Source organism: Dipodomys merriami, unplaced genomic scaffold (genome assembly GCF_024711535.1).
Source record: "Dipodomys merriami isolate MVZ:Mamm:240054 unplaced genomic scaffold, mDipMer1.0.p SCAF_34, whole genome shotgun sequence".
In the NCBI taxonomy this organism is placed as follows: Eukaryota; Metazoa; Chordata; class Mammalia; order Rodentia; family Heteromyidae; genus Dipodomys; species Dipodomys merriami.
In genome coordinates, this window is record NW_027204937.1 from 5,310,558 (window position 1) to 5,336,124 (window position 25,567).

Sequence of the window (25,567 nt, forward strand, 5' to 3'; positions counted from 1 at the left end):
ACCAATGCCAAGTAGACAAGCTCTCCATATGGCTCCTCTTCTGAGAGAACTCTCAGGAGGTTTGCAGCTTGGAAGTACATAGAAGCTGCTGATTTGATGTCTGTTTCTGTGCTCTTCCCTTTCCTTTTATTGTCTGTGTGGGCCATATATTCTAAAGGACATCAGTGTGAATCCCAAAAGTGTTACAGAATTATGTATTTCCTCTGTGGTTTTTTTATTTTTTAGGATCGCCTCTCTTCAAAGGTTCTTGTATGTATTCTAGCCTGAGGCTTAAGTTGTACTTGCTCTATTTGACCATATAGGTTCACATAGTTGTCCACATAGAAGAGGTAACTTCTGACTAGCATTGGCAGCAACAAGTATGGCAGTAGAAGCTCCTACAGCACAAGTTCTGGGGGGGGGAAAGGTATAGTTTGTAATCCTAGAAGAATGTTGATGTCATAACCAGTGTGTGTGTGTGTGTAAAGGATTTTATTGATTGATAATCATCCTACAATCACAGGACCTTCTCTTACAAAAATTATCTGAATATTATCCAGATATCAAGGAACTATCTAAATATTAATAACATGAAAGTTGAGAAACTCTGACCAAGAAGAATATTTTCATTCTATATTTATTAGTCATCACTTTGGACACTGTACGATCTCAATTCCAGATTCAGATTGGCTATTCATTCCTTATTGCTGCATGGTAGAGCAACCTAATGCCTTTGGACATTTGTAAACATATAGGTAAAATAAGAAATGGCTTTTGTGAAAGAAATGGGAATATATTGATCTGCTAGGTATATTTTTAAGTCCAATAGAAAGAGAAAAATATTTAGTATTCGAAGATGTCCAATGATGACTTAGACTATACTATACTATAAACATCTGAAGTTCTGTTTAAATAAGTGATAGTTTATTCATTTGGTTGAGTATCATGAGGATTTTAATAATACAATTTCTCATATAATCATCTTTTTATATAAAAGGAAAAGAGTACAGTAACAATTCAAATTTGTACATTTGTTTTCTCAGTTCATTTTTGGCATATTGTTTATTGTTGTACCCATTATAGTGTAATAATCAGTTGTTTATCTAAGTGTCACTAAATCTAGGCTCTGGATACTACTACAAGTCATAGTAACTCCTATATGCCCAATGTCTTATTCAACAAAGGTATCCAACAAATACCAGCTGAATTCATGTAACAATGAAAACAAAATATAAAATCTTTACCTATCTAGAAAGAAAACTGAAATCAAATGTTAGCAAAAACAATGCTGTCTTTAAGTTTTTATATTCCTTTATTTTTGGTTGCATATAAAGTATATGTCCTAATTTTACCATGAGCATTAAAAAAAGACAAAGAATATCTGAGAGACTTCAAGAAAGACTCATGTAAGTGCATGTAAGCAGGGGGAGTTTTCCTTCTGTGTTTTTCCCCCACTGTGATTCTGGCCCCTTATTGGGAAAAACAGGTACTACTTTTCACTATTGTCAACAGCAGGTGCTGATCTCTATAAAAACAATACTGATATCACATTGAGTCTTCCATTTTGGTCTCTTCTGTCACTATGAGCACCTTCACGCAGGGAAAATTTTTTCTTTCTTATGTTTGTATATTTGACATTAATCACAGGGCTTTATGTAAAGGTAGTCGATATATGTCAATGTCATTATGGTCACTATATTATACTGTGAGATGTAGAGATCCTAAAAATCTCATTTACGTATTATATAGCTCATTAAATTCAGTTAATTGAACAAACAGATGACAACAAAGCCTATACTCTCTTTACTAAGTCAACTTGGCTCTATAGCATATGGATCATTATGATCACTGTAGCAATGTGAAACTGAATGAAATTGAAATTCCTGCTCTCCGGTGGAGATACAGTGATAAGAGAGGAATTGGAACTGGATGATATGTTTTGATTAAGGCTTAATCATATCAATAACAGATAAAATATGGTAAGAAAGCTCAAAAATGCTCTTTTCATATTTAGCATATGTATTAGTCAGCTCTACATTACTGCAATGAAATACCCATGACAGGTATCTTTATAAAGATAAAAAGGTTATTTATGCCATAGTTTTAGGGGTTCCAAGTCTATGAATGATATCCTATTGGTGTGGTCCTCAAGGTGAGGGTAGTGCATGACTGCATATAATGGCAAGAGCGTATGCAGGAATGAGTGGTCACATTTCAAATAGGAACAGAGAAAAAAAAGTTTAAGCCAGCCAGGCTTGCTGTCAACAGCTTATACCTTTGATGACCTAGGAGTTGGAGTTATTAGACTCTACTCCTAAAGGTTCTACCATCCCACAGCAGCCCCGCCCCCCACCAAGCTTTTAATCACAATGAAGACACTCATCACATTCAAGTCATAGCAACATTTACAATATAAGGCTAAAATTCTCTGATATTAATCTGATGCTAGGAAACTGAACATTCCTTCAAACGCTGACTTTCTAAAATTCCTTGTTATCTGGGGGACTTTAACAAGGATGGGATGGCTGTGCTTCAGGTTATGGTAGTAAAATATCAAATTGGGCTAGACTTGGATTTGCAAACTGGGATTTTTTTGTGGTGGTGGGGAGGGTTTAGTGATATTGGTATTTGAACTCCTGGCCTTGCACTTGTGTAAACTTGGAAAATACATTTAAGGCTTTCTTTTGTTCTTTTCTTGTCTCTTCTTTCCTTGTCTTGTGTTTTCTGGGTTCTTTTCATTTTCTCTTCTTTTCTTCTTTTTTTCCTCCCTCTTCTATAGTTGATTATTTATACTATACAATCTCTATTCTCCTTATACCCTGGAGCTTTGTTATCCTCTGTAATGAATACTGATTGCAGTGGATTGATGGCTTTAGTATGTAGACTCTATAAAACTGAAAATGGGCTCATGGATCCTAGCATCTGAGAATGTCATCAAGAAAGATAATGGTAAAGAGTTAACAAGATACAATGGAGTGCTGGGGAAAGAACCTGATAACTCCTAATGGAATCAGAGAATTAGGACTGGATTCAAGTATTGGCTGACTGCACATATTATTTTTTCATAGAAGTTTTCAACTTTTCCCTAAATAATACAAAAAAAGTCAATGAGTAAATTCTAGAGCTTTCTCAGCTGCTACTATTCATCATCTGATCTCTGCTGGCATGCTATTCTGAATTTATACCTCTCTTCAGTGTTTGTTGTATTGGCCAATGGTCCTCCATCATCAGTCTTAATCTATGACTTTAGGTTCTGAGTTCTGAACTTGTCTTCTTGTTTAGATGCCAGTGGCAATAACCATTCTTATCTGTTATATATACATCCCAGCATAATGCAATACATTTCTCTGAAGGTTTTAGGGTCTTTTCTGCATCTACTACTTTTAGAATGACCATAATGAGACTCCTGGGACTCACTGAGCATTAAGGAAAAACCATCTGGTACAGAGAAACCAAAGACAGAAGGAAAATTCTTCACAGGAACCACAGAATTAAAACAGTATAAGGTCAAAAGCCACCTGGAAATAGCTGAAAACATTGAATGAATCTTTAAATCTTAGATTCAACCAGTCTCTCCAGAGAGTACAACAGATGATGAAGGCCAGAATGGAGTTTATAATAAATGTTAGTTTTCAAATACTGAAATGAAGGTAAGTTCAAACTATGGAACCTCCAGCAGGAGAGGGAAAGTGTTTTTTTTGTCAGTCATGGGGCTTGAACTCTAGGCCTGGGTGCTCCCCTGAGCTCTTCAGCCCAAGGCCACAGCACCATTCCCAAGAGAGGGAAAGTTTTAAGCTCTCTGTTGGACAAAGTTCTCGCTTCCAATTGGGTTAAGAATTTAGTGATATCAGAACTCTTTTGTTTCCAAAATTGTGGTATGACCACGAATATAGTGATGCTTAGTGAGGAATAGTATCTGCAGAGAAATTAGGGTACCAGGTGCTGGGCCTATCAGCTTAGACATTATCACCAGGACCCTAAAAGTGGGGACTCCAAGAGTTCCATTTTGCAGATAATGAAATTGTGTCTCAGACAAGAAATATGACTTTTTTTTCCAACTTTAAGAAACATATTTTGCCTCTTTTGCGGAGCAGAATTCTGAGTGAGTAGATCTCAGTTTCAACTCTAGTTAGTTGGACTTCTGAGCTCTTCCTCAGGGGTCCTAACTACTAGCGAAGATTGCTAATTGATTTTCACATAGAAAGGGTGAGGAAGAGAAACAAATGACCACTTCTTGGCACAGAGGAGGAAAGAAGCACAGTTTGGTTGTGGGAGGGAGTGTCTGTCACCTTTTGCTGTTTCTCTGGGAGCTAGACTGCAGGCCACCTCACCTGTGATGCCAGTAGCAAAAAGTGGCCAGGAGAGAACTTATTTCAAGCCCATTAGATACCAGGGCTTGTCCATAGGCAAAAGCAGGACCAATGAACTGGGAGTACTGACCAAACTCAGTGGTTAACAGGAGAAAAAGGAAGACAGCAGGAATCAAAATGTTGTGTGTCTACTTCATGATAGGCACTGTGTTTATTAAGTACATTCAAATGTTTCCTCTTTTTATTTCTCTTGCCATCCTGTAAAGTATTATTTTCTTCATTTTCTTTTGCCAGTGAAGAAATGAAAGCCAAAACAGCTTAATTAAATTGTCTTAAATTATTCAGTAGACTCTGATATTGAATCAGTGTTGCTTGAATCCAAATTCTACAATTTCTACTCTGCTCTGGTTTGCTTCTGACTTATTCGCTGATGTTCTCTTTCCCATTTTCTCTTTCACTAACCATCTTTCTGCAGGTCTAATTGTCTTTGTCTTAGATGTCACAAATGCATTTTCCAAAGATGTATAATGCTATCATCAGTGAAAAAAGGATAGATGTTGCTTTCCATAAATAGATGGAAATAACAAGGATAAATGAATGAAAATAAAAGTGTTATTAAATTCTTGCTATAGATCTAGCAAGAAGGCCTGAGACATACTTTCTCTATTAAAACGTGTTACAGAGGTACTAAAAATAGAGCATTAAAGTGATCGTTTTCTTTTTGGTACAATCAGCAGGGTTGAAAAACCACTGAAATGTTGACACACTTCATAGCTATTTTGTGTCTTGTCTCTGGCCCCCTCAAACCATTTCTAGGACTACCCTTCCATGTGCCTGCACATGGTGAAGTTTATCTGGTACTAGCGATAATATGAACACTTGTTCTAAGGTCCACCAGGTGCTCATTCTAGGTCTCAGTTCCTCAAATGACGCAAGGCATTTTCTCTATGGTAATGTAAAGATGGCTGCAGAAAAATCAGTGGACTTGCACTGTTGAAGACCATAGGGACAATAGAGTTTTCTATTAAGACTAAGAAATGTTTTCCTTCTTTTCGTTAGTTTGTTTGGATGGAGATCGACTTATGTTTCCACTTCTTAGCCTAGGGTTGAAGGGCTTGCAAAATATGTTATCATACTCCGCCCGCCCCCTCCCCACCCATGTTACAGTTAGGTCAAAGCAAATCAAATCCAATCACTCGTTATTTCTCTCATATATTCTCAAACTGGCCTACCTGTTTTCTATTGATGATCTGGCCCCTATATTTAACAAGTCTCCTCATATCTTCATAATGTGTCTCAACACATGTTAATGGTGAGTCTGTAAAGGCACAAGACACCCAGTGTATGGAATTCTAGCAAGTTCATCAGAGTTGGCAACATAAAAGCACTGAGAAACCTTTGCTGGAATTGTTTGAGTTGAGCATCATGAATGTGGGTGGTTAGCTTGAGGAAAAAAAGCATAGGAGTAACTAGAGATGACAAAAACATATTATTGACCGATATAAGAGGTGAAAAAATTCAAGTGTTTGTTAGAATAGGCACGGTTTTAAGTAACAAGAGTCAAAACATTAGAGAAAGATCTTTGAGATCTAAATCTAGAAAACACAGGGAGAACAGAATCAAGAAAGAAAGAGAAGTTTCCTCTGTATATGAAGAACACTGGAGAAGCTGACAGCAAAGGCATTAGTATTTATTAATGGAGTATAATTAGTGGGGTTAATTTGTAGCACAGATTTAAGTAGCAAGAGAGTCAGAATCTCCCTGCAATTTTGCCATCAAAATTTTGATATTAAGAGAGCCAGATTGCTAATGCTTATGTGGAATCTCACAATACTTAAGGTGAAAGAAAGTCCATCTTCTACCCTTATGCTTGGATCCATGTCATAGAATGTTTATTTTCTTTCCTGATTGGGAATTAATTTCTACATTAAAAAATTCCATTTTTAGAAAGCTCTCCACTTTTCCTTGGATTTTGGTTATTGAGACATTGTCTCACTATGCAGCCTAGGCTTGCCTCCCGAATGCTAGAACAGAAAGTTTCCTTCTAAACTGAATAGTGTACTGTCCTATGGAACCAGATTGTCTCTTAAAAATCCCTCAGTACTGAAATCCTTTTCAGAGAAGTATGTAGTAAAGCATGTATTTTTCTTTTTTTTGGCGGGGGGGGGGGGGGTCCGGTAGTGGGCCTGGGCGCTGTCCCTCAGCTCTTCAGCTCAAGGCTAGCGCTCTACCACTTGAGCCACAGCGCCACTTCTGGCGTTTTTCTTTTTGCTTATGTGGTGCTGGGAAATCGAACCCAGGGCCTCATGCATGCAAGGCAAGCGCTCTACCACTGAGCCCCCGTATTTTTCTTTAGTGAAACAATTAGTCATTCAAATATTTTCCCTATAATGTGATGTTAATATCATTTATCAGCAATTCTTTATTGAGTACATCTATTTCCATTGAATTGTGATATTCTAATAAAATAATATCATCTGAGATATGGTTTGGTGAGGAAAAGGCATTGAGTAGTTCATTTCAGGTACCAGATTTCATGAAGTCCAGCAAAGCCAATGATTGAAAATAACTGAATATATTTAGGCAATTTCCTAAGAGTTTTAAATACATCATCTTATTATTTAATATTTAGAGTAACTCTATAAGGGAGGATTTATTAGTATTCCATTTCACAGATTGCAGTTGGAAGTCAACCTAAGTTAAGTAATTTTTCCAGTGTCACTAACCTAGCAAGTGAAAAAATTGGGATTTGAACTCATATTTTCTTAACTTTATGGAAGGAAGGAAGGAAGGAAGAAAGGAAGGAAGGAAGGAGGGAAGGAAGGAAGGAAGGGAGGGAGGAAGAAAGGAAGGAAGGGAGGGAGGAAGGAAGGGAGGGAGGGAGGGAGAGAGGGAGGGAGGGAGGGAGGGAGGGAGGGAGGGGCATTGAATCGCTATGTATAGTAATTCCCATTCTGCAGTTGAGAAAATTGAGGCTCAGACTAACAATAAATATCTACTAAAGGCCAATTAAGCACTAGGTACAGCACTATCAACAATGTGACCAAAGTAAAGCACAGATTTTTGTTAAAAAACAAGGAGTCCTATCTCTGACCTCAAGGTCAACCTTGTAACATTATTCCTCTTCTACCATAGTGCTTTTTTCTTCTTTTCCTACAAAAATTACTCATGACTAGAGTAGAAGACTGGAATTTTGTGTCTCCAGACACAAAGACAAACAAAAAAAACCTGTTCAGGGAAGTAAATTTCCTTTCAAAGAATAAAACTCTTTCCTTCCTCACAAATCCAGAGTATTTTTAAAATTAATGCATCCCACCCAGAGAATGTGGAATTATTTTAAATAGGTTACTAAAGGTATAAATCAAAGCAAAGGCCATATTTCACACCAAGGGGCCTAGGCATCCATCAGGTATTTCAGGCACTGCTGCTAGCCAGCTCTCCCACCCGGGATACTGCTAACCATCTTTCATCTGGCTCACTGCTACAGGAAGTCCATCCTCACAAAGGACTCCTCTTTTGAGAGAGCCAAAGGTTTTCCATTAAGCCTGTGTTTCACCTTGCCTTTATAACAATGGCTTGGAATGACAATGTCTATGGGGGAAAATCTTGGCCCTGTTCCTCCAGGGTAATAGAGACAAGTTCTTTGGGGTGCTGTCTAGCAGGGAGTCATCTATTAAAAGTACAAGGGTTAATGTAGCTTACAAATAATGGCAGAAAGATTTTTCAGGTTCTACCTATTCTCTTTCGCCAGACTAAAAGCCTCAGCCCTACCCACTCCCACCCCCAGTTTAAAACACAGACACACACCGCCCACCCCCCCCCACACTTTTTTTCCATTTAAATTGTGTAGGAAATTCTTGTCGCCACCCAACACCAGTTAAACTAAACAAAAAGAATATGAGAAGGAAGACTTACTTGGCTCTCCCACAAGAATAACTGGAAATTCTCAGAACTACATCTATCTATCTATCTATATCTATATCTATATCTATATCTATATCTATATCTATATCTATCTATCTATCTATCTATCTATCTATCTATCTATCTATCTATCTATCTATCTGTTCCACTCTGCTTGTTTGTGTAAAGGTGAAATCTAAACTCAATAAACAAGAACTTTTTTAAAAAACATTTTGAAAGAGATGAATGTGTTGCTGGGAAAAAAACAACAACTTTAATAATTACCTCAAACACTATAATAGTGTCCCCTTAATCCTTCTGCAAAATATTTCATAATTAAAATACTATGTGGGCTGGGTGCCGGTGGCTCACACCTGTAATCCTAGCTACTCAGGAGCCTGAGATCTGAGGATCACGGTTCAAAGCCAGCCCGGGCAAAGAAAGTCCTTGAGACTCTTATCCCCAATAAACCACTAGAAAACCGGAAGTGGCGCTATGGCTCAAATGGTAGAGAGCTCGCCTTTAACTGAAGAGCTGAGGGACAGCGCCTAAGCCTAGAGTTCAAGCCCACAACCAACCAAAAAAAAAAAAAAAAAAAAGAACGCTGTGGTTAATTTGCCATGCAAAGAGGTCAGCATACACATTTACTGCTGTAACATTCCAGAACATCTCAGAAAGAAATAAAAGTACCCAAACTTGCATCCTATTCCAGCCATAGACAGGATATCCTCAAGAAACTGTAATCTTCTTGACATGATTGCTTAATAGAGGGCCAGAAAATGGTTGCAAACACAGCAACCCAGGCTGGAGACCACTCTGACTGCTCCCCTCTTCAGCCTCAGTACAGAGCCGCAGTCCTGTAAATGTCTTCTATCAATTAGACATTCAGAGCAGGGAAGCTCTGGCTAAATGCATAGGGGTGAGGAAACTGCAGGGTTTTATGCCTTATTAATTGGACATTGCTATTTAAACTCTTGAAGACTCCAAATGGCTTTGGCATATAGTCAGCACCATAAAATAAATGGACTCAAGAAGTGAAAAAGAATACTTTGAGCTAGGTCATTTCCTATTCCTCCCTAGAATCGCACACTGTATCTGGTTTCCATAATTTCAAGTCTCAACTGAATTTTAGCTAGATGCTAAATGCTGCTGCTGTTACAATTCAGAATCTTCTCCTTCTCTGTTTAGTTCTGGTATGATTAGATACCAGAATAGATAACTAACCCAAACAATAGGTAGCATCTGTTGAAATAGTTTGCATAGCAAAGTGTAAGTTCACTTGATTTTCTATCCATATTTTTTTAAATTTGTACTAGTCCTGAGGCTGGAACTCAGGGCCTTAAATTTTTTTTGCTCAATGCTAGTACTCTACCACTTAAGCCACAGCCCCACTTCTGGCTTTTTTGGTGGCTAATTGGAGATGAGAGTCTCAAAGACTTTCCTGCCTAGTCTGGCTTTAAATCATGATCCTCAGGTCAAGCATCTGAGAAACTAGTATTAGAAGCATGAGCCATTGGTGCCTGGATCCCTCCACATTCTGTGGCTAGTATTTTATTCAGTAATGCTTCCTCTTTATTGCAAAGAAGTCTTTTTATTTATAAATCCTCCTGAATAAGTTACTTCTGCATGAAATGTGGGGAGAAGTTCTGTTTCCGAGGAAAAAGAAGGCAGGAATGATGATAGACTTTTTCTTACCTATCTCCAGGTTATTTTACTAACTTAAGGTGTACAATGCTGGACGTGTGGCTTTGAGTTCATTTAGAACTGGGTTTCATTGGGGACATCACTTCTCATTAGATGAGTCACCTTGAGCAGATTTTATAATGTCCATCCACCTCAGTATTTCTTCCACAAGATAAGGATTTGAATGTGCTCCTCCCAGATTTGTAGTTAGTGAAAGCCCAGCACCCCCTCCCTCCATAGTGCTTAGTGAGCACTTACCAAATAGAAGCTATTATTTAAGGCAGATGTTTGAAATTAAATACTTACCACATTTATTTCAGAGCTGATAAACAAAGTTAACATCCCAGGGAAGAAATGTGACTGTATTATGAGGATAGCTATTTACCTTCCCCTAGGAGGTTGAGGTCTTTTCCCACCCCTAGAAGGAAATATTCCTTGCATTGCAATTTTTCATGTCTTGCAAGGCTCAATCAATACAATAGATTTAATGATTAATTTATTGTGTTTCTCAGTAAAAGCCTAGCATCGACTTCTTAAAATGGAATCTTATTGCATTTTAGCCAAAAGAAACTAATTGGCAGTGATCATTTAAAGGAGAAGGCACAAGCATTCCAAACAGATAGACACACAGACACAGACACACAGACACACAGACACACAGACACACACACACACAGACACACACACACACACACACACACACACACACACAATCCAAAGCAATAATAAAGAAAATCACCTTGGACTATTTTAATAATGAGAAAGGGGAGGGAGGAGTTATACTGTTAATATTTGCTGAGCTTGAAGGATCTTCTGGCCCCATTAAACCGTCTGTATAATGACATTGATCATGACCTTTGTATTTTGACCTCTCTGGAAGAACACCAAGATTTCTTTAGTGGTCTGCTATTAGTATTAAGAGTAGTTGTGTTCTTCTTTGGACCATGATTTGTTTTTGTCTGATACACTAGAATCAGTAAAGACTCCATCCTTTCATTGGCTTATGGAAAATGTCCAGACAAATCTATTGTATTTCACTTTTAGTTTTACCAGGTTTAAATTATTCCTTTTATGGACTTCTACTTATGTTTCTACACCATCTCCCTTTGTTTCCTGTTTCCTGTCCAATTATAAAATGGATTATCTTTCAGAACTTTGATGCATCATTTCAAGTTGCACATTAAGAATTTCTGAACCAAACTCAAAAAAAAAATCCCCCCCCAAACAAATCCTCAAAGAAACAACTGCCCCATTAATAAGTGGGCTAAAGACTTAAAGAGAGACTTCCCTGAAGAGGAAATAAGAATGGCCAACAGACATAAGAAGAAATGCTCAACATCTCTAGCCATAAAAGAAATGCAAAACAAACAAATTTGAGATTCTAACTCATCCCAGTTAGAATGGCTATAATCAAGAAATATAATAAAAACAGATGCTAGAGGGGATGTGGCCAAAAGGGAATGCTACTACACTGTTGGTAGGAGTGTAAACTTGTTCAAACACCTTGGAAAATTGTGTGGAAGTTTCTTGAAAGGCTAAATATACAGCTCCCCTTTGACCCAGCAATCCCACTTCTGGGCACTTACTCCAGTGATCACAAACAAGGCCATTACTAAAACTACCAGTACCACCACATTTATTTCAGCATTATTTAACATAGCTAAGATATGGAATCAACCCCGATGCCCCTCAGTAGATGAATGGATCAAGAAAATGTGATATATATATATATATTTATGTATATATATATATATATATATATATATATATATATATATATATATAAGAATTCTATGCTTCCATCAGAAAGAATGGCATTGCCTCATTCATAAGGAACTAGAAAGACTTGGAAAAAATCATATTAGGTGAAGTAAGCATAGATCCCATGTTTTCCCTCATTTGTAATAATTAATATATGTCTAGGATAGTCCTAGCAGATAAGTAGAATAACGCAATAGCTATCTATGTACACATAACTATATAAAATGAAGCTAAGTTAAATGAACTATAAGGCATGGAAACAAGAGATTTTTTGTTGTTGTTGTTTTTAATGTACTATATGATTTCTTTTTACTTTTTGTGTTTTTTTTCCCTGATGATTTATCCTTTGTTGTCACTGTATTTGATTTTGGTGCCCTGGATATTGTATATACGTTTATCTAAATTAGGGAAGGGAACAACAAAATGGTGAGACAAAGGACAAACCTATGCAACAGCAACACTGGATACTCACAAGACAATATGTTGCAAATGAACTATACAGCTTGGCAGGAGGTGGCATTGGTGGGGAGGGAAAGTAGGAGAAAAATGAGGGGAGATAACAAGTTAGACAAGAAATATACTCACTACCTTATGTATATAACTGTAACCCCTCTGTACATAACTTTGACAATAAAATTAAATTTAAAAAAAGAATATCTGAGCCAAAGTAAGGAACATATAAGCTAATGATTATGCACATACAGAAATTAAGGGAAAAAGGGTCTGATTTTCTGTTCTTTCATGCCACAAACTAACTTTGTAGTTGGATGCTTACAGTAGAATTTTAGCTTGGCAGACAGCAAGATGGACTTTGCCAGTAGCTACTGGATCCAGTGGTTGGGAAGTCTGAGCCGGCTAGTGAGCCTCTATCAAGAGGCTGCGGGAGGTGACTCAGGGAAGGTCCTGGGAGGCTGATGTGGCCACACGGTGTCAGTCTTGCAGCGCTGGTGCTAGGACTCTGTCACCCCCTTTGGCAGCAGGAAATGCTCCCTATGTTCACCTTTCAGGTGAAATTGGATTTAAGGGTGCATGCACCAGAGAATTTCCCTGCTTCAGAGAAGGGATAAGAGTTTCCTTTGATATATCCTTTTCTTTGCTGGCTGTGCTGTGTGTGTGTATTTAAAGCAATGGAAGGAAATATGATTTAAAAATCCTTTTCTTTCCTAGGCCACTCTCTTTTTTTTCTTTTTTCTCTTTCTTGGTTCTGGGGCTTGAACTCAGGGTCTGAGTGCCATCCCTGAGCTCCTTCACTCAAGGCTAGTGCTCTACCACTTTGAGTCACAGCTTCACTTCCAGTTTTCTGTACTTAATTGGAGATAAGAATCTCATGGTCTGGAAGTGGCGCTGTAGCTCAAGTGGTAGAGCGCTCGCCTTGAGCTGAAGAGCTGAGGGACAGCGCCCAGGCCCAGAGTTCAAGCCCCACGACCGACAAAAAAAAAAAAAAAAAAAAATCTCATGGTCTTTCCTGCCTGGTCTGGCTTTGAACCTTAATCCTCAGATCTCAGCCTCCTCAGCAGCTAGGATTACAGGTGTGAGCCACCGATGTCCCACAAATAGGCCACTCCTGATGAGATCCAGTAACATGCTCAAAGTCTTCTGAGGCAGCTGGCAGTCTTGTTGAAATCCAGAGCTTCACAGCTGATGAGCAGGGTTTCACGGTACTTTGTCTCCTATCCCTCTGCCCTCAGTAGCTGTGTGACCTTGGCTTTGTGCCACAGTTTCTTCAACTCCAAAGCAGTATCTTAAACTTATTTCAGCAAAATGCTGTGAAAGTTAAATTGGGTTGTACTTGTAGACTACAATCTCCTAAGGAGCAATACTTACATAAAGCTCATTATGAATCAAATATGAGCTAAGAATAGTTGCTGTGTGTTTTATCTCTAAAATACTTTGTACCTTTTTCCATCGTCTAATGAAACTAGGCAGAGGGGTGTGTGTGTGTGTGTGTGTGTGTGTGTGTGTGTGTGTGTGTGTGTGTGTGTGTGTGTGTGTGAGTGAGAGAGAGAGACAGAGAGAGATAGAGACAGAGAGACAGAGAGACAGACAGACAGACAGACAGACAGAAAGACAGACAGATAGAGACAGAGGGAGTAACAGAGAGAGACAGAGACAGAGAAAAAGAGAAAGAGCAGAGGTGAAGGGCAGAAAGCAACAGAGAAATTGTTGTGTGTGTGTGTGTATGTGTGTGTGTGTGTGTGTGTGTGTGTGTGTGTGTGTGTGTGTGTGTGTGTGTGTGTGTGTGTGGTGCTTGAGTAAAATGTACAGGAAGGAAGATGCTTCTAATATATTACCTGAGAAAGTTCCCGAACCTGGAACCTAGTATCTCTTTCCTGCCTGGCAGTTTTGTGACTTCCTTCTCCTGACAGCCAGCACTGTAGTATGTTCCTTCATGACTGAAGAGCAAAGAAAGAAGCAGCCTCTTCCCAGGACCAGAGCTCACCAGCCCTGCGCTGTAGCATCATCTATCCCAACACAATTCGCTCCCCAGGGCTGGGGACAGAGTAGCCAAAGAAACACAGGTCAAGTGTAGGTGAAAATGTTGGCTCCTGGTCTTATCAACTGTGTGTGAGAGAGAGCCTCATTTAGCCCAGTGGCATTTCATTTGCATCATTTGTAAGAATTGTGCTAAGGGCAATTATCCATGTGTCATCTTAGGTATTTAATAAGATAGGACACATGAAAGCACTAGAGACAAGGGAAAACCTCCTCCTGCCTGCTTAGACACATGCCAGCAGGACTGCAACACAATGCAGGAAGTCGCCTTCCTTGTGGCATATGCTCCAACTGTAGAGGAAGGGAAGACACGGGTTCTGTTTTAAATACATTATGTTGGAGGTGTCAAGTGAATACATTGGTAGAGATGATTTCGAGGCAGATGTGTGTGTATATATACATAGATACGTGTATCTATGTATATCTATCTATCTATCTATCTATCTATCTATCTATCTATCTATCTATCTATCTATCTATCGACACAACTTTGGAAAACTCTGAGTGGAGGTTTGGAAAACACCTGAATTAGTTGAATTGTACTCATACAAATACCTCCATTCTTCCCATCCTTGTCTGACTGACCTCCCTACGTCAACTCAATTTAACATGTACTGTTGGGCCCTATTTTCCTTCAAAGGGTCTAAGGCTGTAGGGAAACACTTGCCTCATCCTTTCTGGACCCAAATATCATTGAATCACAGAATCTGCCTACAACTGTGACAGTCTGCCTCCTCCTCTGTGGCTTCCTGCTTTACCTAACTGAGGGTCTTGAGACTCATTGATTTCTACAAGGGCGTTGATAGATTATGCATTGTAAACAAGGCCTACAAGGCATAGAAGAAAATCTAAGTGATTTCCCCCCATCCTTGTGAGGATTAAACTCAGAGTGTTAGATTCCGTCTTTACTTACTGAGCAGTGAGATTATGAGCCTGGGGAAATCTGATTACTCAAAAGGCAAGGATGACAGCCCATCCCTTCCCACAAGCCAACTGTCTTAAGACTGAAAGGAAACTCATCATTAATATGGATCATCATGAAACCGCTGGGCTGTCATAGTTTAGATGATCCTAGTGTCTCTTCAAATATAGCGATGAATTGATGAAACACACTTCCTCTAAAGGGAAGAACATATAAATTAAAGCTGTGTAAGGCATCCTATATGCTAGTTCTGTCTCAGCCAATATTCTCCAGTGTGATCATAGAACATTTCTTGTACTGCTTGCTTAAGGAACAAAGCTCTGGAGAGTGGAAGATATTCTCTCATCCATATTTTTAAAGTTCCCAATGAAAACCAGTATAGTAAAACCTCTTACTCTAAAGAAAGATGTTCAGAATTTCTGCTTAATTCATTTACATCATTCTCGATTATAACTAACCATAAAGCCGAAGTCATACATTAACTTCCAAAGGATGAATATTTTGTGAAAAATATCCCACACTTTGAAATTTCTGGTTCCTAAAAATAACTATCCTGGGTACTTTCTTGGTTTTCAATTTTAATCTTTGCAGCAATCCAGGGGTTGTTTGGAAGCTGTGGATTTCAGAAAAGGGAAAGAAATTTTCTCCAGACAAGTCATGTTTGTATTCCACAGAATGTTGCTTATAATTTTTAAATATCCCCGAGGGGTTCTTGCTCTGTATTAGCTCATCATGTTGTCCACGCCTGGAATCTGTCATCATTCTTGGCTAGGTATCTTTCTTATCTCTTAGGTCAGGAATTGTCTCATTTTAATTCCTCCTCAGGGATCCTATAACACTCCTTACCTGCACCTTCATATTCCCCACTGTATTTTGAAAGTGTCTATTTTAGAGTCTCCCCCTCCCCAGTATTTTCAAGATCTACAAGAGCAGTTGTTCTACATTCATTGTTCTTTGAATACCTGCTCACAAATTTACCCAGATGGTTAATTTGTGTTGGTTGAACTCCTATAGAGGAGGCTTAACATCTCTCTGTTACACTGAACTGAACAATTGAACTGAAGCCAGTTTTCTATAGCTTCAAAGTCCCAACTGTTTCCCATTGTATAACACTGCATCCCACTCATAAAAGTTCTATTACATTTTGACTAAACTAACCAATGAATCTATTTATATTCCCATAATAGGTGGCAATTCTGTGGAGAATTATACAGAGTGAAATTTGGAGGATACTGGGTATCTAAATTCAAATTTAGTGTAGCAAAGACTATACTTACAATCTGACAAACAATAAACCCTAAGTACATGACCAGGAACAAAGACATCTCTCTCTATTATTTAAGTCTCTACAATTTCAGATAATTAATTCAGTCACTGTCAATAGCACTTTTGTTTGCATAATACCTTGAGTCAAAGATTAAAAGCCAGCATTTTTGTTGATGACTTCTTTGGCTGGCTGGATACACCTCAAGTGCTTAGAGAGAGCAGAATCAGCCAGAAGATGCCTGCAAGGTACTTGCCACAGACAAGCTGAGTGCACCTTACCCACATTGAACACTATCGACAGCAACAGGAGTCATGCTAGAACTGACTCAGAAGACTTCTACCTGGAAGTCAAAGTAAGTCCCTCTCCCTTCTATGCTGCTATCCATTTATCAGGCGAATAGGACTCTGATGCTTCTTCTTTATCCTTCATTCCTTCTCCATTCCTCCTCATCCTTCTTCTTTTGAATTTTGCCATTTTACTTCTTAAGAATGGATTCATAGGACTTACGTCTTGTGTTTCTATGTGTAACTTTTATTCCCATTGAAGCTTTATGAGATGTTCTGCTCTCTCCACCTCCACTCACCCCCATCTGACACTAAGCCATGGAGGTTATATTTATGAATATCTACTATAATCTGTCTCTGGCTTATTGACAACTTCCTACTTTTTGACACATTGGAGCAAATTGTTGGTTTGTCTTGCTGGCTCTGATTTTGTTAAGTCATGCTATTTCCATGCTTCAAGGTCTTCTGTGAATTCCAGAAAAAAAATTAGAACATTCTAATGTAATAAGCAAATTTCTTCATAATCTACTCCAGTCACTTTTAGACAGGGAGATGATAATGACAGAAGATGTCATAAAAGTAACTGGAGTCATTATCATCTTCTGTCATTATCATCTCCCTAAGGATCGAGGTAGACAATGAATTTCTTGCTATCCCCCTCTATGCCTCTGCATATTCTTGCTGTGCAGAATTCTCTTCTCACCATGTTTGGCAAGTCCTTCAAGACCCCACTGCAAACTTCCCTTCCTCTAGGAAGCCTTCCTGTATCCTTTATCCTTTAAGGCTGTGTGGGAGGAGTGCAGCTGTTCCTCTGGGCTTCCCCTGAACTTGACCAGCCTGCTGCTCCTTTCTTTATCTAAAGAGTTTTGGAGATGTCTAAATGATCCTGTGCTAGAGTTACAAAGGGGTCAAAAATGTACTGGCCGTGGGGGTACATGTACATGTACATGCCCTTCTTCTCCCCTGTAGTTGGGATAGAAGTTTTCATTTAGGTATACATTTTACTAGAAAGTCCTCAAGACTGAGAGGACCAAAGGGGACTGGGTGAGGTCCATGAGGTAGGCAATAGAGTACCATAAGAGAATGAATCATTAAGTTACTGGGGATTGGTTCTGAGTCAGTTAGATAGGTTTCCCCTGGAAAACTATCCCACGTGTAGTCTCTGACTGCTCCCCAGAGTAGGCAGGGATTCAGACAAGAACTCTGGCAAGGAATAACTAAGGCAATTCTGGTGGGCTTCTTTTAAAAAATTTTTATTTTATTGTAAAGATGTTGTACCGAGAGGTGACATTTACATGAGTAAGGTACATTTCTTGAACATTGTTACCCACTCCATTGTTGTTCTCCCATTTTCCCTTCCCTCCCCTACTCCCCCGCCCCCCCCACCAAGTTGTAAAGTTCATTTTCAACTTAGTGTCCTGTGAGTATCATTGTTGCAATGGATCATCTTTTGTACTTCTTTCAGCATTTTGTTACTTCCCTTCCCTTTCTCCAATCAGATAAATGCATATACAAGATGGAGGGTATCAGAATCAAAGAAAGAGCTAAAATATGGAACCAACCCAGATGCCCCTCAATAGATGAATGGATTGAGAAAATCTGGTATATTTACATAATTGAATTTTATGCTTCTATCAGAAAGAATGACACCGCCCCTTTCCTAAGGAAACAGAAAGACTTGGAAAAATTCATATTAAGTAAAGTAAGCCAGACCCAAAGAAACATAGGTCCCATGGTTTCCCTCATTTGTTATAATTAGTATAAGCCTAACAGATAATCATAATAGCTCAAGAGCTATGAACATAGGACCACACAAAATGGTGCTAATTGAAATGAACACCAAGACATGGAATCAACAGGTCTTTTTTTAAGTTGTCAGCTTTGATGTCACCAATCTACTGTAGCTAGTTCTTTCTTCTTATTTTATTTCATTTTTATTTTTCCACAGGTTTATCCCTGGCAATCTCTCTCTTTGATTCGGATGGACCTCTTTTATACTATATTTTCTTTTGAGTCATGAGTGATAGAGTAGGGATTTGGGATCCTGACTCTGTTGCAAATATACATTCTAAGCCTCAGCATATTGAATGATATTTGTTGCTGAGCCTCTTCACTCTGCTAGACTGTGAGTTCTTTGTGTTCAAGGTCCAGAAAACATACCTTCTCTTGTTCTAGTCCTTGCTAGGCCTGGTAGACGTAACAGGAAAATAGAACAGAATAAGCTTGGTGGTTAATATTGGAGGCTGTGGTCTCATTTGTATTATTTAATAGCTATGAGCCAAGGCAAGGTGTATGTGCTATCTGTGCCTCAGTTTACCCATGTACACTGTAAGGATGCTAATAGTACCATTTCTATAGTGTTAAGATGATCCAATGAGCTAATACAGATACCAAGTGTGTGCCTGTTAGTGAACAAATAAATAAGCATAGACAATTTTATCATCATATTATAGACAGCTAGTAAGCATACACAAATATCTAAGCACCGGATGGCAGGTTTCTGTGGCACTGTGTAACTTGGTTTGGCAAGGGGTTACTTCCAAAACAGTATGGTGGGGGACAGAAAGCTGAGTCTGAATTATAGCTCTCCCCTTCTACTTTGATTTGTTTCTTACATGGACATCATTTAATCTAGCTCAAGCTCAAAGGATCTTATTCCCTCCAGAGTTTTGTGTCAATGTTGCTATCTATTTTATTTGTCTCTGAATACTGTAGTAATCCTGGGTCTCTAGACAAGAGAGCTACTTTCCTATGAATAGAAGTTTGGTAATAGGGACATTGAGAACAAGAGCCAGAGAAGTTTCCGCTGATCAGCAGCTCTGGAACTTCTGAGCTCAAAGTGGATCTATTCAGCCTTGTTAGTAGATCTGCTTTGCATAATTGTGACCCAGGTTTCCATTTGAGCATTAGCTTTATTAAATCATAAAATGGAGAAAGCTTACCTATCTCCTTTACCTATACCATTTCAGGTATTTGGGGGGCAGGAATTAGGAACATCTATCCATTTTAATCCACTTTTCAAAAAGACCACTTGATCTAGTTAACATGTCTAAATTTTAATTGTGATCATTAAACACAAGTAAACCTAGCTACATGAATGTCAACCAGAGGCTTCATGTTGACCCCGTGATGTAGAAGTTCCTCTGTTGTCTGGTCTTATGAAGAGATGAAGCAGTGAGGATTAGTTAGGATTAGGGTAGTGATGAGTTGGGTGAAATAAGGTTTATTGAGAGTTAGTGTTATGCTGAGCTTCATTCTTACCTGTTATCCTAACAGTTGCTCTACTACTCATTATTAGGTCCATTTATAGATTAGGAAAATAGCCCATGTATCACAGAACAGAAGAGGAGCTGCTTCAGGATTGGATACCAGAGTCCTGCCTTTCTGGGCTGCTCTACTGCTTTGTGAAATTAGCAACAATTATTCCCCAAGGGAGCTGAACACACAGGAGGTGCTCAGTAGATATTTATAAATGATGGGTGCGTGGACATGAACAATAATCTCAGTAATATGCATGTGCTTAAAAGACACAAGAGGTAGGACAAGTTTGAGGTTGTTTAGGTAGATGAACCCAAGAGAGTTTTCCCCTTTAAGTTCAGCATCAAAAGAACCCTCCCCCCAAAATTGAGAGAAGGGATTACCATGTTCAACAAGTGCTGATTAAACCGAGACATCTGTAAAAAAATGAATAAGCCTTTGCAATCCCTCCCCTCCAGCCCCATTTGCTGAGTTGACAAGTTAATTACTCTGCTATCAAGAGATAACTTGGTAGCGGTAACACGTGTAACTGTGTAATTATCAGGGGTTCCAGTAGTCACTGTGTAATTATCAAGTAGTTTTCATGAAACAACATGTGTTTGCTTGTAAATACACAATTAAGCAGTATTGCCACTGTTAACTATAAAACAAAACCAGCATCTGGCACTTAAGGTACCAGCTGTGGGTCCCTACAATTAAACTTTTCTTTAAATAGGACTAACTTTCCAAAAAGTGCCAAGTCACAAAACCCACAGAAGCTCATCTGATACCAGTGCTAATGTTAATTCTAGCCTTTGAAATGATATCTTCCTATTTCCCAATCACACACACACACACACACACACACACACACACACACACACACACACACACACACACACACACACACACACACACACACACACACACACACACAATCCAGTCTGAATATCTTCTAAAATCATGCTTAGGTGTCTGTTTATTTTCCTTGTGTTCTTTTAAACCAGGTGTATATTCAACTTGCACAGCTACTAAATCCTCCTCCTTGTACCTTTGGTATACATTGCATCTTACTACATAACTTTGAAAATTTTACACCTTGCTGAGAACCCATCACACAACAGATATTCATTGAGTCTCTGTTTTGTGTCAGACTCTGTGCCAACCAATGAATACATGGTCATCAAGAGCACATAGATCACATGTATTACAATATTGAGGGGAAAACATGTCTGTACAAATAATAACAGAAGTCTAGAGCTGTGAGTGTGAATTTTCTTACTAGTCTAAACTATTGCAGGGGTGGTAGCTCTAAGTCTTAGTTTATGTAACATAATTTTTCAATTATATAACTACCTCAGCCCTTACCTATCTCTCCATAAGAATCTAGGAATTTGGGTTTCAGAGCTTGTGTTTGAGAAAACTTGTATAAGACAATTATATAGCTTGTATTCATGATTCGGGTCACAGATCAAATGCCACTTCTCAGTAATTCTTGGCTTTGCTTTATTTCTGTCATGACCGGTAGAATCTGTATATGTATTGGTTATAATCATTGATACAAAGCCATATAGGCAAGGGCAAATTGTGTTTGTCTTCAGCATGTAGAATAGCAAAAGGAACATCCAAAAAGGATTACTAAATGATAAAGTAAAAAAATATGATGAACTTGATACAATGAAAAATCAAAAATTGAAAATTGCACATTCCTATAATTTTTTGTGGGCAGGTATATAGCACTCAAATGGCAAATATAAGTTGTCCTGTTACCCATAATAAACACTCAGTAAATCCCTGTGAAATGAATGAATACAGTAGCTGTATGATCTATGAAACAGTCCCACAAAACACAATCTAGTCAGAGGAAGTAAAACACAGGTATGGGGTTAACAAAATAAAACTCAAACATTGTTAAGTTTTTATCCCAGAAGTTTAGTTGCTCTCAGACTCACCTTAACAAAGAGAAGACTTTGTGCTGTTTGAATTTCAACTACATGGGGTTGCTGCCAGTTCCAACAACTTTCTGTGCTTTCCTTTGTACTTCTGAGAGTTTCTACTTGGCATGATCTCTGTTTACAACAGTTTAGAATTGAAACAGGTGTGGTTTTTGTGATTTTAATGCCCGAATTTTTTTATTGAGTCTAGTCAATTTGTCAGTTTGATAAACTATAAGTCTTAAGATCGCAAATCCATACTTTATTCTACTGAAAGTTTAAAATTAGGATTTTGAAGTGGAAGATGAAGATGTTTTCATATAGAAACTGCTTTTTAATTTAGAGGTTCTTACTCTATATCCTGAACCTTTTCCAACTGTGTAAGAATGACCTCTTGTTCTTTATCAGTCACAGTATTATAGAATGTCTTCCCCTTCAAATGCCTCAACTCCAAGCAATATTGGTTTGTTTTTAGAGGAAAGGATTAACACCTTTACTTGTACTGCGATCAAAAGGGATTGAACTGAAGGTGTTGAAGATAACTTCGCAGCCAACACTTGTTGGAATTCTTACTCTGGAATATTAAATATTATATTAATGAAAGAGTTTATTGTTTTCCAGCTAAATAATTAGCAAGTGCTTTGATTTATACTTTACTGTGAATTTCTTGATATGACATAGGTTTTAGCAATGCATACTCCAATCATAATACCAAAAATGCTCTGGAGTATACACTAAGTGTCACAAGTACACATCATGTTAACCTGGACAGAAAAACAGAAATATCTCAAACAATTTCATAAATGACATTGGTGGACCAATTCTACCAGGCTCCAGTTCTCAACCAGCATTTCACTAAATCAGCTGACCCCAACCAAAAGAAATTTGGCAGCATTTGTTTCTTTGGACTAGTGAGTTGAATTTCTGCAAAGAACCAGAGAAGAATGTTTAAGAGTTGTAGTTACTGGAGCCAGGTGGCCCAGGTTCAAAACCCACTTCAACTATTTATTGTCTGAGTTCAGGGTCAGCTTGTTTAATTTTCACTTATTTTTGTGTCCATGGGGAGGTCACCTATATTGTCCTCATCTGCAGGCTGAAGAAAACAGTAGCAATAATGGCAAAGCCTTTTTTAAAAAAGTAAATAGAATGAATACATACATATATATATAGATAGATATGAACACACATACTCACATATATCACATATATATGCATATATATATATATATATATATATATAAAGTGCTTGCTATTTAGAATACCTTTAAAGCAATGTATTAGTTCACATTTTCACCAACATTTGTGCGACTGCAGAGAAATTCCTAAAGTCAGTGGGTTCTACTTTCCCTATGTGCAAAGGAGGCCTAAGAACAAAGTTTTCTTCACACAGTCTTTTCTAAAGACTGATTGAGATGCTCTAGGAGAGGATTCCTTGATAGCCACCAAGCACATGGCATGTCAAACTTGTTAAAATATTGGGTGAATGATTGAAGGAACTCGGCTGCAGAACAATTCATTTCAATGCCACCCTCCTGTTGTTTGCACTGATTTATTTCCCAGAAGTTATTGAGTAGCTTCTGGGTGCCAGGTACTTCTTCTATTCCATCCTAGGGGACATGGGGATTAATGTGGCGGGCTCTCATGGCAATTGGCAATCTGAAGGGAAATAGACATTAGTGATAGAATCAAGCAATTCATGATTTTTTTCCATCCTACAACAGAAAGACATTTTAGATAGGGCAAGAGAGTGGGAAATGGACCAAAATCAGAGAATTAATTTTAGCATTGAACTCCACATTGAATGAAATAGATGGGTGGCAAGTTATTGTACCCTACAGGATAAAACCTGATTCTTCATATTCAAATGTGCAGTTTAGTAACAGATCAGAGAGTGGGGAAAATAACCTCAAATAAAAGTTACCAAAGTTTCCAATTAATGACTCCTTTGAATATTCCCTTTAATTTCCACTTTTTGTTTAATTTTTATACCCTGTAAGTGTTATTGCAAATGAAAACTCAAAGGTACTTAGAGCAACTTGCTTCAAGATCATATGGCCAGAAAGACAAGCAAGTACCATCTGCCCAATTATAACATTCATGCTCTTTCAATCACAGCTACTTCCACTTGGGAATAATGTGGGCTCAACTCTTAGTCTCAGAGTGTTCAATCTTGTATGTCTTTAGGTTTCTAAACCAGCTTCTCAATTTCTGGTAGATGAATGCTCTGTTAACTTAAATACATATCCATTGCCTTCTCCCCTTTGAGACATTATGCATTTATTCTCTCATATGAAACACATACTTGACATTTTAGATGAAGGGACAAAAGAAAAAGAGGAAGTAAAGGGGGAATAAAAAGAGAAAAGAACAGGGTTAGAATACTACAATAAATTAGGTCACGGAGAAAGTAGGACATGAATATAAAGCTTCACTGGTGTTCTGAAATTCCTTCATTTTCGCAACCATGTTCAAATCAGTAGACAATGGGAACTATTTGGAGAGAATTCTGCACCCTCCTCCCCAACCATTATTTATCAGCTTTAGCTTCTTAAGGAGCTATTCTCTTCTCATTTCAGATCCTCTATTTCTGGAGGAATACTTGGTAATATGGGAGACTGACTGAGTCAGGAAAATGATCGCATGGATCATTCCCTCTTGGAAGTCTTGGGAAAAATACAATCTTTGTTCTGAAGAGCATTGCAGTTCAACAAAGTTGAAGGAACAGAGAAAAATAGGATGTCAATTTATTGAACAACAGTCTGAGTACGATGCTAGGATTTCAGTGCATATGCATTCATTTTATTTTCTTATGTCTATTATATCCTAATGTTAGAGATGAGAAAACTGGAGACAGGAAAAAGTAGGTTTTCCAAACAAACCAATGTTCATCACGTGAAAAGTAGAGTTGAAAGTAAAACCAAGTTCTGAATGATTGCAAGTCCAGCTTTCATTCTATTTAACTATGTTTAATACATATTTGGTTAAGATAGATAAAGGAAGAAAGAAAGGAAGGGGAAGGAAGAAAAGAGAAGGAAGGGAGTGAGAGAGGGAGGAAAAGAGGAAGGGAAAGAGGAAGGGAGAGACAAATTCTGACCCTTCGGCAAGTTGTATTTTATTTGTCCTTAGGTCTGCAGTTTCATTTTTGCCTTATATCTCACATGCATCAACTTCTCTGCTAACAAATGCAGATTGAAGATGCTCCTAGAATGTTTGACTTATTTAGTGACTTCATTAAAAGGACACTGGGGAGAGAGGCAGGAGTAGAGTTTCTAAGATCTGTTACCATGTGCAAGCTGCCTTCTATCCGTCCCTTCCTTGAAATATCACCACTGTTCACTTTTATGCTATGCTAGTGGCAGTAAAGCAGCTCTCTGCAAGACACATGGAAAAATCCATCATACATTATTAGGGTAAAAGACTTTAGAATACATCCTAGAGAGGCATCTTAGGATAACTTGAAACTCAGAGGAAAAAAACACATAGGTGGTAGTAATATTTTTGCATACATTTGTACACATTGTCTAAAAGAGTAAGTATTCCGAATCTGGGAAGACTATGCAAGAGAAAGATTTAAAGTTAAAATTATATAACTAAAAGCTGTTTTTTAAATTATGGGCACAATTGTTATTGCCTCTCATAATAATGAGGCATACACGAAAACTCATTTATAGTAACAAAACAATTACTTTTATGTATATTCTGTCCAGCCACTATTGTCCTCTTGTGTGTTTCTTGACAAATCTGGTCTGCTCTGTCTAGGACTTCAGCACACGTCCTCTTTCATTCCTAGGGAG